This window comes from Euprymna scolopes, chromosome 4 (genome assembly GCF_053919585.1).
Source record: "Euprymna scolopes isolate OS-2025 chromosome 4, ASM5391958v1, whole genome shotgun sequence".
Classification (NCBI taxonomy): domain Eukaryota; kingdom Metazoa; phylum Mollusca; class Cephalopoda; order Sepiida; family Sepiolidae; genus Euprymna; species Euprymna scolopes.
The window spans coordinates 162,973,353-162,989,415 of record NC_136485.1 but is presented as its reverse complement, the minus strand read 5'-3'; the positions used below and the strand labels follow the sequence as shown (position 1 = coordinate 162,989,415).

Genomic DNA, 16,063 nt, shown 5'->3' with positions numbered 1-16,063 from the left:
ACGGAGGTTTGATTCGGGGTAAATCCAAATTTTTCTTCAAACTTTGTTTGAATCCCTTTTTGAGTTAACGACTGGTCTTCATTAATAATATTTTTAACCTTGTTTACCAAGTCAGGATGCTGTGTTGTAGGTCGCCCTGATTTTCCATAATTCTCAGAATAAGAGGAATCTGGATTTTCTCTTATCTTTGAAACTGCTTTATACACAGTAGACTTGCTCTGTCCTGTCATCTGCATAATTTCCGTTGCAGGTAAATTTTGCCCAATAAGCCTTTTTATTAACTCAAAAAGAGATTCATTCATCATTACTCTGGGTTTCTTGTTAGCAGAACCATCCGAGTTCATATTGTTCTCGATACCTTGATTTGATTCTACCATTTAGGGTAAAACTTAAAAATATTTTTTTTTTATATCTGAAAAAGTCTTTATATTTTGGAATAAAGTCTTTATATTTTTGAATAAAGTCTCTTGATTTTTGAATAAAGTCTTTATATTTTTGAATAAAGTCTCTTGATTTTTGAATAAAGTCTCTTGATTTTTTAATAAAGTCTCTTGATTTTTGAGTAACCCTGTATATATATATATATATATATATATATATATATATATATATATATATATATATATATATATTTAGTTTTCCGAAGTGTTTCATTTTATAAATTCGGTGTGGTAATTATCGAAATACGTAGTACGTGGATGGTTTCACGAAAACTTATAAACATTTATTTATTCTCAATATGAAATAATAATAATAATAAAAAGGCAATCAGATTTTATATATTAAAGATGGAACTGATTTATTTAATAGGTCCGCATCGTAACAACATGAAATAGTTGATTCTTTTCATACTTTACTTTGCCCGTGTTTTTAACAAATGCGTACATCTATACAGACATTAATATAAAAAAAAACTTCAATTAGCGAAACCGTATACAATATTTTCTAACACGTGTTGTGTTTATTTATAAAAATTCACATAATTCTGGTATATGCCGAATGAAACATAATTCGTCTGTATAAACGCATTTTGGGATGTTTTTTGTGTGTAAATTCTCGTATAATTTATATACGTAGACTCGAAAATCATACATTTTTGCTCGTGGAAATTTATCACAATTAAAATATTCCATGTCTACCGATCTGTTGAGAACCAGTTCTGTTTAAACAACCTTTAATACAAGTTAGAAAAGCATTTCATCCAAGGCATGAAATTGTTAAAAAAAATGTATTTACTATAGGCTTTAAAAATAAAGGTACAAGATTCAATTTGAAATTTATTTATCTTCAAATAGCACTTTTATAAATTTAACAAAGTAAGGTATAAAAATCTAATACCTTACTTTGTAAAATGTATAAAAGTGCACTTTGAAGATGAAATAATTTCAAATTGAATATTGTACCTTTCTTTTTAAAGCCTATAGTAAAAACATTTTGTTTAACAATTTTCATGCCTTGGATGAAATGTTTTTCTAACTTGTATCGTATCTTTTTAAGATAATATTTTATTTCATTTATTAATTTGGATTTAAAAAATGAATGTGGTTTTGCATTATTTATAAAACTCTTCTACTCTCTATTTCAGTGTGTATTTCTCCTCACACTACAGCTCATTTTTGCAACCCACTCTTTGTATTATTATAGGTCTGAATATTCTCTTTGTTCCAGTTTGTATTTCCCCTCACACCACAACTCTTTTTTGCAACTCCCTCTTTGCCATCCATGTCTGAATAATGAGAAAATCTGAATTTTCGAACAAAAACTTTAAAATAACATTTTGTATATTAAATGTTTTAAAACTTCTTTCAGAATAGAAAATCTTTACAATTTAATGAGGAACATATTTTATATAGGTTTCATTAAACATTGATAGCGAGAAAAATAGAGATGAAACTTTAAAAAGGAGTGTATAACTGGTTATGCTCAATAGTAGTCCTCGCCAGCGAAAGTCTTTGTTATTGTATTTCTATTATTATTATTATTATTATTATTATTATTATTATTATTATTATTATTATTATTATTATTATTATTTAAAACATTTTGTTCCCTGCTCGTTCGCACAAGGACTTATTACAGAGTATTAAACAACTTTCTACTCGTTCTTGTTCACACCCTTAAATGATTGTTAATTATTTTCCGCTTTACGGACCTTTCTTTAAATGCACACGATATGTGTTTGTAATCTATATAACATTGTTTCTATAAGGTTTTTTTGTCATCACTTCTATAAATATAAATGGCTTATCCTTCAAGTTAAAGTTGACTTAGTATTATACATGCAGGCTAGTTTTCGTAGGATATAGTGAACACTGTAAACGTATTATAAACATCCATGACAATGGACATCTATACCTAATAAACCATTATAATATGAATTGAGATATATCAATAAATTGTAACTCATACTCGATGTATCTATGCCGTTTAATTTGACTTGAAGTAGATGTTAATATGAATTACAAACTCAAAACACACACACGCACACACACATATAGCTTTAATGCCATATATATTTTCATAACTCATATATATATATATATATATATATATATATGCACTTCAATACAATATTTCTGTAAATAAAGTCTAGATCTAATTTCGATATTATATTGCTTTCAAATATTTGTTAAGTGTTAATTGGTGATTAAAGAGTCGGTTACGCTCTATTCTCTTTTTTCTCTTGAGAATCCCTAACACTTTGCTAAGCTGGACGTAACACTATATTTGATATTGAAAAATAAATATACATAGCACTTTATGTATAATCATTGCTTCATTGCCCCTACCTTGCTTTATTCCCATCTTTATTTCCACACTATCTCTGCCTTAAGTTGTTCTGTCTCGAAAGGCTAACTAGAAACCTTTTACATTTGTGTATTTGGTTACGCTAAATAAATAAGCTCTCCGCCTGTTATTTTGTACACTTATATGTACAAGATTTTTTTTCAGTGCACACTTCGTAGATTGTGTGCTATCTTGGTGAAATTTTAAATAATGGCCTAGTCGTGAGCCTTTCTCTGCTCTATCGCCATTTTTATGGTACGTGCTCGACTTCACTTAAATCTATGCCCCCCCTTTGCCAAACCTTCACAAAAGACACAACCACTTACAACTATTCTACGATTTTTACAACTCTCTAACTGTGCTTAAATCTAAACGCACATTCCACGAACAAAATTTTTTTCTCAGAACTATCTGTCTGTGAAACGCTGCTCAACGTGTCTACTTCCCGGTTGAATGCCAGCTTTCAAATAATGTCAGCCTTCAAAACACATATAAACTAGTACTTATTAAGCCCTCCCCATCAATCATAAAATTCTAGCCAATTTAGACCACTAACGATTACTACACTATCACTTTATCTTTATTAACCTTTACTCTCGAGTGGCCTTCGGGCCTTAATAAGTTGTGACTCCCAGGTAAAAAATCAGGTCTAATGAACCTTTCACGTAAGGTGTCAATGCTTTATGTTGATTTCATTTAAAATACCCAGGATGAATCTTGAATTTACTTCATCTCCGGATAAGAAATATGATTGACAATGGTTTCAATTGAACGTATGGTTTTATTACAAGATTAGCACAACATAAAATGCCTTTAGAGCAATTACAACACAAAACATTACTATATAAGTAATCAAAAATTAAATAATTATCCTATGTTACTAAGTTCAAATATATTGTCCACCGAGTTTTCTATTTTCCAAATATTTTGAATGTATTAATGAGCAAATTAGGTCGGTGCGAATGTTCTGTTTGTACGGCGAGCTTATAAATTATTGCTCCCGGACAGTGCTCTCTCAATACTGAGAAGAAATATAAGATGTTGCCACTTTCTTGTATTTAATTGACGAAAAATAATAACACGCCAATTTTCAGCTTCCATGTAACACTGCAGGAAGTCGACGTATTATGCAGGACAAAGGCATTATCTTTCACATAAATCCGTTCTATCAAAATGAAAGAATACTCTAGAATATATGGCAACAGGGAAGCGTGTTATCTGTTTCTAAACAAAATAGAAGTGATGTCGTTCATGATGTATGTCATTAACAATGTAAAGCAGGAAACAGAGTTCAGTTGTTGGCAGGCACGAATCAGATGTGAGGCGTGTCCAACAGTCACTAATCATGCAAATAACAGATGATTACTTATCTGTGCGAATTACATCGATTGTCGGACAAGATAACTGCCAGGGAAAGCCGTTTGGCATTCGTCAGCTTTTGTTTTCATCATTACGTTTGGAAAAGCCACTTTCAAATACATCTGCATCCCCTTCGTGAAGATGCTTGCTTCCGTTGCAAGAATATCAGAAAATAGAAATGCCTGAGAAATAGCTTCAAATAGCATTATCCCCCTTGTTTTTATCCAATTTATATTAATTCTTTACATAAATATTTTACATAGATTTAAAAATATTCGTAATAAATTGATGTAAAATAAACAATACTATTTTCATTTATTTTTATTGCATTGAAGATAATTATCAAAAAAGTGAAAAACAGTACAGCGCATCTTAATTAATGCATGGAATTTTATTTTACTTTTTCTGATTATAGTTTTTGAAAAGTCGTAAATATAAGTCAAGTTCATTTGCTTAATAAGAGATTGTACGTGAAAAATTAAAACATAATATAAAATGCAGATATTCTATAGAAATAGCCAGATATTTATAAAATATTAATGAACGTGCATCTAGTAAACAGATGAGGACACTTTATAAAGTGGTTTGTATGTTTTAGTTCTTATTGAAATAATTTGCATGGCTAAGACAATCCACACGAATTTAGCATAAGAACACAAAATATATTAATTCCAATGACACTAGCTGTCAAACGGTCTCGAGTTTTAAGTAGCCAAGAGATATCAAAAACTATATGCGATATATATATATATATATGTGTGTGTGTGTGTGTGTGCGTGTGTGTGTGTATGTGTGCGCGCGTTGCCATGTGTTTGAATAATCAGCCTCCTCATCGAAAATAAAGAGTAAATGATCTGAAAGATTTATTTCTTTGTCGCAGTAATTGACAGTGTGACACTCTTAGACATCAACAACTGTGATAGACGTGCGTCAAAAGCATAGCGGTCTCATAAAATAAGTAGCAAAACCGGATTGTAAAAAAATGTTGATCCTGTCAGAATATTTATTAGTAGTTCTATTTATAATTGTTTATTTTTGAAAAAAACATACAATTAATTATAAGTGGTTTGTCATACTAATAGGCCAATGTGCAGTGGACGGATACCATACTACTTAAAGTTAAAGTCAAATTTTCACATATCTTTTAATTCAAACCTGAAAAAGACCCAATAAGGACGCTGAAAAAGTACACAGTACAACAATACGTTTTATTATGGTGTTACTTATTTATTCTTATCGCAATTAAAAAAGCATTCGGGGGTATTTATTTATGTTCGTAGTGTAGAAGAAAATGTATGAATGGTTTTAAGAACGGTGTATTAACAGAATGCACAATAAATTAAAAAAAAAGAAGGCGGTGTGTAAATGGCCGTTGTAAAATGCTCAAATTGTGTCAACGAGTTAAAGTAGGTTTATTTGTAAGAAAATTGCGTTAAAATAACTTAAACGTAATAGGAAAATGAACGATATAAAAAAGGCAGAAAGTATTAGCAAATGATTTTTGGAAAATTTAAACGTGAGAAAAATAAATTGGGACGCTGAAAACGAACACAGTAAAACGGTACGTTTTAATGTCGCGTTAATTATTTAGTATAATATATGCCACATATATGAAACACGTCGATGATTATACGCATTATTTGTAATCAAGTTTTGCGTTTGCTTCCCATATCCTTAAGTTATTCATTCAATAAATTAAGGATTTCGCTTTTCTACGGGTGTCCGTTTGTTCGAACAAACCCGGTACAGCGATTTGTGTTTATTTGTTTAAGCTATTATGGATTTATCTTTATGTACACATGCTCAACCAGAAGTCATAAACCGGATGTTGGATTACAACACCCATTAGATGGTAATTTGAGTGTTATAATTATATAGATATGTATATATGCATATATATATATATATATATATATATATATATATATATATATATACTACATATAACTATACTAGCAAATTCCTTACGTAATGTATATCCAATATATATATATATATATATATATATATATATATATATACATATATATACACGTACATATATATATTTATATATATATATATATATTAGATATATATTAGATAAGGACTTTGCTAGTATAATTATATATACATATATACATATTTATATATGTATATATATACATATATATATATATATATATATATATATATATATATATATATATATATATAGTAACAATATATCTGTCTTGACCTTGAAAAATGCTAGGTAGGAAACCATCATCTTGTCAGATTTACTCATGATCACTCAATCAATGAGGACGGTTGAAAAGTGTATATATACATAGGCTATTATTTTGACCTTTTTATCTTGACCTTGGAAAATTGTGTGCATCATAGCGGTGTGAAGGAACATCTTCATGCTAAATTAGGTTAGCCCATAATCGGTCTAGCGGGGTGTGAGAGTTTTACTCACACACACACACACACACACACACACACACACACACACACACACACACACACACACACACACACACACGGAAGTTAATATATATATATACATATATATATATTTACATATATATTTATATATATATATATATATATATATAGTAAAATTAGTAATTAGCAAAAACCTGAAGAGAGTACTCAATGCTATTGCAGATCAAATATGGTATTTATATATTATTACCGTTGTATATGTTTAGTTGCATATGTTTCGGATGCCGGGCTATGTTTACGATCCAGCAGCCGCGTCAGACCTTACAGAAAAACCCAGCATGCACCAATTATATATATATATATATATATATATATATATATACACATATTGCTGCATCTTTCCAGATGATTGCCATCACAATGAGTTCATCCAATCTTATTGTCCATGCCATCTCAGATATCTCTGCACTCTCGCCGCAGATTTGCACATCTTAAAGCAGATTTGACACACAAATTGAGCAATTTCCACCGATATATATATATATATATATATATATGTGTGTGTGTGTGTGTGTGTTGTGTGTGTATGTGTGTGCGTACGCGCTTGTCATTGTGTCTATGTGTAGTTAATAATCGATCACAGTTGAAAAATCAAAAAGGGTAAACAAACAAACGGTTATCTTTATTGTGAATCGACGTTTCGTTTTTATGCTATAATATTGCGACCATATTTGAATATAGACAAAACTCCATCGATATATAGACGCTTCACGATCTACCATAAAATACACACACACACACACACACACGCATATATGTGTATATATATATGCACATGATTTTATGATTTCATGATTTTATATCGCCACTCCATGTCACATAACATCAGTTGTTCCTAAAGTATTAGTTGTTATATATTGCTTTAACATCGAACATTTATGGTAGCGTGTCTAGCAATTATTTGTCTGCATGCTGCTGACAAATATAAACGTAAACATATTTATACAGGATTATCATTGTAAAACTATGGTACGTCTAGTTAGCATATGATATAAGCATGTTTTTTTACATGTATTATATAATCCAATTTTTTCGGAATTTAACTTCATTTTTAATTTTGTAAACGATCCTATTATATGCCTTGTTTTTTTTTATCTTTCAGAATGTATTGGGAAATGCCAAGAATTGCTGATTAATAAAGTTGCTTGCTGATCTTGAATTATGTATTAGAAAGTAAGTAGACTATGTCTTCTTATTTATGATATGGGTCATGGTTCCCTTTAGAATATGGAAATAAGGTAATCTGTAAAACCATATTTAAAACCCATAACGTAGATAAGACATTATGTACTATAATTAGTAAATACATTTTAAAATTATATATATATATATATATATATATATATATATATTTATATATATATATACATATATATATTCTATCACATGATATGTTTGTATGATTGTTAATATTAACTAGATATCTTAAACTTCTTAAATATATAAGTAGTCTCCCAGAGTATTACGACCCCTAAGTTATCTTCTCCCTATTAGTGAAAACTTACAAAATAGCAAAAAACAACCGACTAAATACTATATTGATGACCTATCATAGGAATATATGTATACTAGCCATGATACTCGCGCTTCGCACGGGGCATTGCTGTATGCTCGAGTACATGCAGCAAAGGTTCGACCTTATCCTTTGACCTTGATTTTGAAAAATGGTTTGCACCATCTCTAGGTCGGAGACCATTGTTATGCCAGGTTTGATAATGATCGATCATGTGGTGTGGGTGCTATGACCTTGACTTTAGATGTGTGCCCTGGAAAATGGTGTGAACCATTCATGGGTTGGGGATCATCATCATAGTAGGTTTTCTCATGACCAGTACAGAAATTTGCTCTAAGAGAGTATATACATACATACGCTATGACCTTGGCCATTGAGCTTAAGCTAGAATCCTCCACGAAAATATTAAACATCTAGTGTAGCAATAAATTGTATGAACAAATACTAGAAAGAAAAGTTGAATATAAACCATAAACAATCAACTATGTCCACGTATTCCCTTCAGATTATTATGATTATTGTATTGCAAATGCACGCATCAAACCCAATATACAGATTGGGTATGAGGAATAAAGTAAAAATTCTTTGCTTTAATAATGATTCTTTATGCAGAACTTAAATAGGGAAATACCAAAATCCCAAGGTTTTATATAATGCAAAAAAAAAACTGCATTCTAAATAAGTTATTACTTATTTCAATATTTATACGAACTATCAGACAAATCATAATTTATTGTAAAGAAAACTACGTGGCAAATAAACCTGATGAACTAAGCGTTACAACAATTCTGCTTAACTTAACTGTTTGAATCTAAAAACAAGATATCAGGTTGAACGAGGGTAAATGCCAAATGAATGACTGCCAAGCACAAAATGATAAAAAAAAATGGAAAAAATAATACAAATATACCTCGGGCAAGCATTTAACGGTAGTCAATTTTAGAACCACACAGTTTTCTCCAAAATGTGTCCCCTATGTTTTGAAAAACAAATTGGGTTATATAGTGGACCAACCCATTCATGCCTTTTTATTATGCTAGGCTTCGTTAATTGTTTATATAATCATATTTGCTGCACTGATATACGTTAGTAGCAAGGGAACCCGGCATTGCCCGGGTCGACATAAAGAATATTAATCATTTTTATTGTGGGCAACGTCGATATTCCCACAACAATTTCAAACAAAAAAAAGAAAGGATAAAAACATATAAATGAAATCGCCTCCCCAAAAAGGAGTACGTGCTACCCTCTCTACTAGATATTTCGGCAGAATGGTTACAAGAGAAGAAGCTATTTACCGGATATTGAGCACTATTTGCGGTTCGTGTGCTGGACTCCCCCCGCCCCCAACAAAAATAAAATAACAAGTAAATGAATCAAAACAACTTTTATTTCAATAATAATAGAAGCGAGTGCCGGAGGCACCGAAAAAAACCTTATAGGTAGACACCAATCTGAAACGTAAATAAGGAAAATAGCTAATTTGCGAACGACTTTGCCTACTGTAAAAAATATTTGATTATAAACATTAACGCGTTTGCAATGTTAGGAACAAAATGAAATCCTTTTTATTGGCTTGTTTTTGTTTTTGTTTAATGTTTTGAAAAAGTACTTTTTTACTGGCTGTTTTTTTTTTTGTTGTTTTTTTTCCTAAATAATAGAAATTTACTCCTTGTGACATTTTTTTGGTTGGGGGTTCAATTCCCGTAACGCTAAAAACAGACAAATCAGATCTTTCGTTTATTCGTAAGTGGGTCTTCTTCTTCTTCTTCTTCTTCTTCTTCTTCTTGTTGTTGTTGTTGTTTTGAATATATAAATATAATGCAAAACATCTTTCTGTCTACACGAAATTACTTTTTAACACCATTAACTTATTTATATGGAGGATAATTTATTTCTTTATCTTTCGAATTTCGGAACATAAGAATAAAACTCTTCAGTAGAAATAGCACTACCCGTGTCTGAAAAAATCGTTGTCGGAAAAAATAACTAAAGTTGACTGAAATAGGTTATCAATATAATTGTTATTTAAAGTTGATGAAATAACAATGTTAAATAGAACACTAAAAACTACTCTCTCGCTAGAAACTTAAACTAACATACAGCTATTAAATAAAATTTGTTTTCCTTACCATAATATGCAAATGTGGTCTCTTAATCATATACATACGAAAAAGCCATACTATATATGAAAAAAAAATAAATAAATAAAAATATTACAGTAACGGACCATTCTGTATATATTAATCAATTGTGAAGAAACAAACAAACTAACAGACAAACAAAGACAGAGAACGAATTTATATATATATATATATGTATATATATATACATATATATATATATATAGATAGATAGATAGATATGTCATTTTTTATATATCTCATATTCTTTGTTCACATGGTATTAACTGTTTTTTATTGAAGTATATTATTCTTGCATATTGGTGCTTTACTGACATCACCATTATTATTATTATTATTATTAATAGTATTATTTATATTATTATTAATATTATTATTACTAATATTATTATTAATATTATTATTAATAGTTTATTATTAATATTGTAACTGAAATTATTTTTATTTTTTTGATTATTATTGTTCAATTACTACTATTATTGTTATTCTTATTACTATTATTATTATTGTTTTTGATATTACTAAATTAGAGTTATCATTATTGTCAGTCTTATTATTGTTTTATTACTATCTGCGTTATTATTATTATTGTTATCATTATTATTATATTTCCAATTATTATTGTTATTATTTTAGTTGCAATAATAGTATTAATATAAATATAATTATTATTAAAATTGTTATTATTATTCATATCTTTATATCTAAAAACTATACTTACATGTTATATATTTTAAATATATAATTGTTGTTATTATTATTGCTTTAATATTCATTATTATTATTATCATTATTATTATTATTAGTAGTAGTAGTAGTCGTATGATTGTTTGTACTATGTTTTCACTTTATACAATTATTTTGCAATTGCTATTATATATATATATGTATATATATATATATATATATATATATATATATATATATGTGTGTATATAGTTAGTTAGTAATAAAATATATATAGCAATTAAACTACACTGAATATTCCGCAATATATATTTTATAACTTACTAAAATACTTTCTTTCTCATCAGAGGGTAGCCTGAAGAGTCCTAGAGTGGATGAAACTCCGAACATTTAGTGTAGCTTAATTGCCATATATATATTTCATAACTTACTTACTAGCTCTACCTACGTATTGAGCACTTTTGAAGTAAATACTTAAAGTTTACGCATGAATTTATACTTTCGTATATTAATTTTATGTAAGTTAAGTAGTTATATATATATATATATATTTATATATATATATGTATATATATATATATATATTAATTCTTATCATGATATAAAATGAAAATGATAAATAACCTAAATGATATAATTAATGTTACTAATTTATTTCTCTTGCTATCATTATTACTAAATTGCCATTGTCATTACAAAAGACTTATTATTATTATTATTATTATTATTATTATTATTATTATTAATGTTATTATTATTATTATTGATATTATTATTATTAACATTATTAGTATTATTATTATTATTATTGATATTATTATTATTAACATTATTATTATTTTATTATTATTTTATTATTTTTTTGTGACGGTTACTATTATTACTTTGAGAAGTAGTAGTTATTATAGTAGTAGTATTTTGGGGAGAGGGGAAAATAGAAACATTATAGAGCTTATATATAATTATATATATCACGTAAACTAATTTTATTTGTAATAGTACTACTTATAAAATATTAGTAGTAGTAGTAGTAGTAGTAGTGGTGGATTAAAATTTATTTATGTATGTTTCATTTGTTTCTTGTAAAACTGCAATGTTTGGCATGAGTAAATAGGAAAAACATATTACACATTACATTAAAAAATTTAATCGTCTCTCAAGCTAAATCTACTGAATAAAATGTATTCATTACTATTCATTCCCTTCATCTCTTTGTTCGTTTGTCTTCATATATATATATATATATATATATATATATATATATATATATATATATATATATATATACGAGCAAGTAGTTAATAAAGCATGTTAAAAACAATTTGAAAAAGAGTTTAAAAATATTTCATCTGAAAAAGAAATAATTGATAAGGGGATAGACCTAAATCCCCGGAGTTTCGAATACTTTCCTTCTCATCAGAGGGGATGAATTAGCAAAATGCGGGATCGGATTTGCATCGGATTTTGCACACAAAAGTATTTGATGAAACAACAAGTAAGGCAAAGATCTTACTTAATAACAAATATATATAAGAGTAGTTAATAAAACATTTTAAAAAGCAATTAGATAAATGTGTTAAAAACATTTTATTTTAAAAAGGAAGCACACAATAAATGGATAGTCCGCGGGGTTTCGAAGCTTTACTCATCTCTCTCTCTCTCTCTCTCTCTCTCTCTCACACACACACACACACAAACACACACACCTATATATGTACTATATATATATATGTATATATATATATATTACTAGTACATATACAATGTGTGTGTGTTTGTGTGAGAGAGAGTTTGTGTGTGAGTATAACACTAATATATATATATATATATATATATATATACATATATATATGCATATATTACTAGTAGTGACTGAATCGACCATATCTTAGTTTTGATCCTACTATTAATTTTATAAAATAATTTTATATATTAGCTTAAATTAAGGTTTAAAGCGCAAAAGTCATTTATCGTACTTTAATCGTGCACAAAATAGGAACATTCATTTCGAACGCTACCCTGTCATATTAAAATATATACTGTTGATTGTGTGTGCGGAGTTTTTCTCTTGTGTAGTAATAAAACTACTTAGATACACTGGTTTTGTAAGGCAGTAAGCGCTGTTTACTTAGTAAAGATCGCATGTTCAATTCTTTCATAATTTTTTTTGTTTTTTTTGCTTTATCGATTATCTGCACTTCTTATGTGAATTCCGATATGTAACATGTGTAAGAAAATTATTAAGCACATTTTTGTGAAATCAAAAAAAAAAAAAAAAGACCACAGCCGTTTAGGAGTCCATGGTCACTGAACTCACACACACACAGACAATTATTCTTACTGAGGAAAACCGTAGGATAGGTTAAAAATAATTTACTTGTAAACACAGTTTTTTTTTATCCTTTTTCATAATATTTTATATTCCTGCGTGTTACCAATAAAAAATGAAGTTATAAACTTTTATACGCTTTGTATTCATTTTTCACTCACCCCCCATATATATATATATATATATATATATATATATATATATATATATATATATATGTAAAAAATTTTTTCATAATATTACTTTGTATTTCTGCACATAACGAATTGAAAACGAATAAAGAAAAGTTATAAGCTTTCATACTTTTCGTATTCTTTTTTATACATTTCCATTCATATATATATATATATATACATATATATATATATATATATACATATATATATATATATATATATATTTCTATCCATATATATGGCATAATCTTTAAAAAAATATGGGATTCTGTATCAAATGTCAATGTCGGAACACACAGCGACACACACACAAAACACACATATGTGTGTATATATGTGTGTATATATACGTATACATACATACATATATGTACATATACATACATACTTATATATACATATACATACATATATATGTATATATATATATATATATATATATATACATAAAAATGTCTTACAGTCGTTTTTTTTTTTATTTCCAGAATCCTGTGTCACGTAGGATGAACTGCTGACCAACAATACAGTTTGCTGAGTTTGAACAATTGAGTGCAGGGAAAGCGATACACTTTCTTTTCTCAGTAAAAAAAAAAACATATGATGGAAGGTCGATTGACATGCAGCAGAAACCAATGGCTTATTAAGCCATATTTCGAAGAAATTTTTCCAACAACTCAACAAATATTTGGTCTGAACAACTATAACAATTTACCAGATAAATATTCAAGTGTGAAAGATAATTGTGCACAGTTTTTGTCATACTGACTTGCGGTCTATGGAATTCTGTTTTATCAAAAGCGCCGTTCACTTTATCATGGAAATAAACTATTGCAAATTTATGCTTTATTAAACTTTATATTCGTCTGCTTGTAACTTAATTGAAAATAAAACACACTTTACTTTAAGTTTAAATGACTTTTTTCAGTTATTTTTACGTGAATTCTGTTTTGTTACTTGAATATGATGATGGGGTTATATATTAAACCAATATTGCAAGAAATACATTAACTAGTTGCCTATATATTAGATCTATTAAGACATAATGTGAATAGTGGGCTGATAGCTTATTATTTTTCAAATATGTCAACATTAACTTATTAGTATCAGGGAATTAATGTAAAATTATGCTTCAGAGATTGTTAATAAAAACAGATAGCAATGAGTTTATTGGTGGATTGTCAATCTATAACAAAAAGCTTCGTCATATTTAAAACTAGTATCATTTTATTTATCTTTAAATGAATATTGCAAATTTGTAAAGTATTGCACTTTTCTGCATTAACAGTGAATTACGAAAAGACATTGTATTTATATCTATTATAAGTATACCTTATTCGATATATAAATTAAAAATAATACCGCACAACAAATAAATTATTTTTACAATGTTCATACGTTTTCTCTTAAAATCGTATCAAGGAGTTACTGATAAGACGCATCTATTTGTTTTCTTTTGCGTATGTAAGCATTATAGTGCTTTATTTGAATAACGGAATTATAGGTTTTTGGATGTAGTGCATTTGATTTGTCCTGAATACATAGGTATTTAAGTAATTTCTTTTCGGATTAGTCTGGCGACTTATTCGTGATAAAGTAATCCTGGAATAACATCATCTGCCCGTTAATTTTTACATTAATAATCTACATGGTACAAAGCAAAACAAGTCCGTTTCTGCTTATGTGAGTATATACAGTACGGGCAAAAGTATGTGATTAATTGCTTACAGAAATGCAACAAAATATGGTTTTTACAACAATAGAATACGAACTTACCTCAAATGTTTCGAATCAGTCTATAACTTACTTTACTTTTATCTGTTCTGAGTAAATAAATCGGTAAAAGCATTTACTCCACTGAATGACTTTTTCAATATGATAAATTCTAGTAAGACTATAAATGAATGAGCAGGTTAGAATTTCAGAATCTCACCAATATACTAGTTCAATGAAATACTGAAAAACATTTTAATATTGGATAAATTATATACGAAATATTTGTTTAGGACATTTTTTTTTTCTCATTTGAAAATTCATATGGTCGGTCCATCCGTTATTCAATTGCTTATTTGTTGATGCTAAAATGGTTACGGTCTTTATTTTTCAAATAAAAATGTAAGAATTTCAGTATTAAATGTGTAAGGAAAACGAAAACTAAGCATCGCAAAGAGAAATCTGTGGTAGCACTTACCATTACAATATTGGACATTATTGCGTGACCATGCATGACTCCTTAAAGAAATACGTTTATACATCGACGATGTCAAATGTTATAATAATATTACATATTTCCAAAAATGTTTTATACACAACTTTGCCTTTATATGAATAAATATATATATCATCATTAAACTTGTTTTTAATACTATTAATGCGGAGAATGCATGTGCATAAGTGTTGATTAATAGTTTAATCATATACTGCTAAGAAAACATGGCAGCTCCATTGATTTGTTATTACACCTAATAACATAGATTGTTTAGTTGGTTGATTGGATGTTTTTGTTTTACGGCATATCAACCCTATCCAGGTTATTTAATGCCGAATAAAGTTAGTTGGAAGAAATTAATTTTTATCAGAATAATTTTTTTTTAAAGTCGGT

General features: G+C 28.1%; 1 long non-coding RNA gene across 1 annotated transcript in view; it reads left to right on the top strand.

The window, feature by feature from the left end:
• Positions 1–14,369, top strand: part of LOC145273031 (uncharacterized) — a 123,291-nt gene extending 108,922 nt beyond the window's left edge. The window contains exons 2-3 of the long non-coding RNA XR_013866150.1: positions 7,718–7,788; positions 13,950–14,369. This is a non-coding gene — a long non-coding RNA (uncharacterized LOC145273031). The remainder of the gene's footprint in view (positions 1–7,717; positions 7,789–13,949) is intronic.
• The last annotated feature ends 1,694 nt before the right edge of the window (positions 14,370–16,063 follow it).